The sequence below is a fragment of the Perkinsus marinus genome (genome assembly GCF_000006405.1).
Source record: "Perkinsus marinus ATCC 50983 genomic scaffold scf_1104296948004, whole genome shotgun sequence".
In the NCBI taxonomy this organism is placed as follows: domain Eukaryota; phylum Perkinsozoa; order Perkinsida; family Perkinsidae; genus Perkinsus; species Perkinsus marinus.
The window spans coordinates 1-1,112 of NW_003210361.1; the positions used below are offsets into that span (position 1 = coordinate 1).

Below are 1,112 nucleotides of genomic sequence, written 5' to 3' on the forward strand. Positions count from 1 at the left end.
CAGAACCGCGTCACATACGAGCGAAAATGGAGAACCCGGGCATCGATCCCGGTGCCTCTCGCTTGCTAAGCGAGCGCTCTACCATTTGAGCTAGTCCCCCTCACAATATTCAAATTCTTTCCATTCCGGAAAGATGGGCTGAGCACCCTCGCCCCTCGAACAATGTTGAAGTGGTCCACGAATGGGTGACGAACATTGTCCAAGGGAGGAGGGGAACCAATAACAGGTCGTGCATCTCGAACTACGATGCTCCTCTAACACTCCTGCTCAGTCTTCAATCATTGCGCTCAATGTGAGCCCAACAAATATCTTATCTCATATACACTTTCCGATGCAGGGACTCGAACCCTGGTCGCGTGGGTGAAAGCCACGAATCCTAACCAGCTAGACTACATCGGAAACTGAAAACATAAAATTATATACAGTTCACAAAAGTGCTGTTCAGTCCACCTGCGTGATTGAGGTAGCAACCGAGATGATTGCAGCATCACCAACAAGGCCGCACTAAGGAACATTTCCCAGGTTCGAAAGGAATCTGGTATATTATTGAGACGCGCCTCTATCATTGGTGACACTTATCTCGAAGGATGATTATATCCTTCATTCATTTTCATATTCCCATGAATTGTGGTATCACCAGTCACCACTAACTGTTGTGCTAAATGGAGGTGGTATAACACACAGTTTCCCTCTATCATATGGTGCGTCTACAAGCATTGTGACCAGCCCAATCAGTCACCACGCAACAAATTTACGATTGTACCACTCCCTCCCGAACAAGTCCGTAAGGGTTCATGATGCTGTCTTTCCACCTTATTGGGATGCTACATACAAAACCCCACACTCAGCAGGATGATAGTTGTCGGCATCAGAACCGCGTCAACATACGAGCGAAAATGGAGAACCCGGGCATCGATCCCGGTGCCTCTCGCTTGCTAAGCGAGCGCTCTACCATTTGAGCTAGTCCCCCTCACAATATTCAAATTCTTTCCATTCCGGAAAGATGGGCTGAGCACCCTCGCCCCTCGAACAATGTTGAAGTGGTCCACGAATGGGTGACGACATTGTCCAACGGAGGAGGGGACATACAGTCGTGCATCTCGACTACGATG

At 48.7% G+C, this 1,112-nt stretch overlaps 3 non-coding genes across 3 annotated transcripts; all 3 read right to left on the reverse strand.

Annotated features, from left to right (window-relative positions):
* Nucleotides 1-27: 27 nt before the first annotated feature.
* Nucleotides 28-100, reverse strand: Pmar_PMAR022789. The gene has a single exon. It is a non-coding gene; the product is annotated as a tRNA-Ala (tRNA).
* Nucleotides 101-326: 226 nt separating this feature from the next.
* Pmar_PMAR022790 lies at nucleotides 327-399 on the reverse strand. The gene has a single exon. It is a non-coding gene; the product is annotated as a tRNA-Glu (tRNA).
* Nucleotides 400-897: 498 nt separating this feature from the next.
* Nucleotides 898-970, reverse strand: Pmar_PMAR022791. Its single transcript has one exon. It is a non-coding gene; the product is annotated as a tRNA-Ala (tRNA).
* Between the last annotated feature and the right edge of the window lie 142 nt (nucleotides 971-1,112).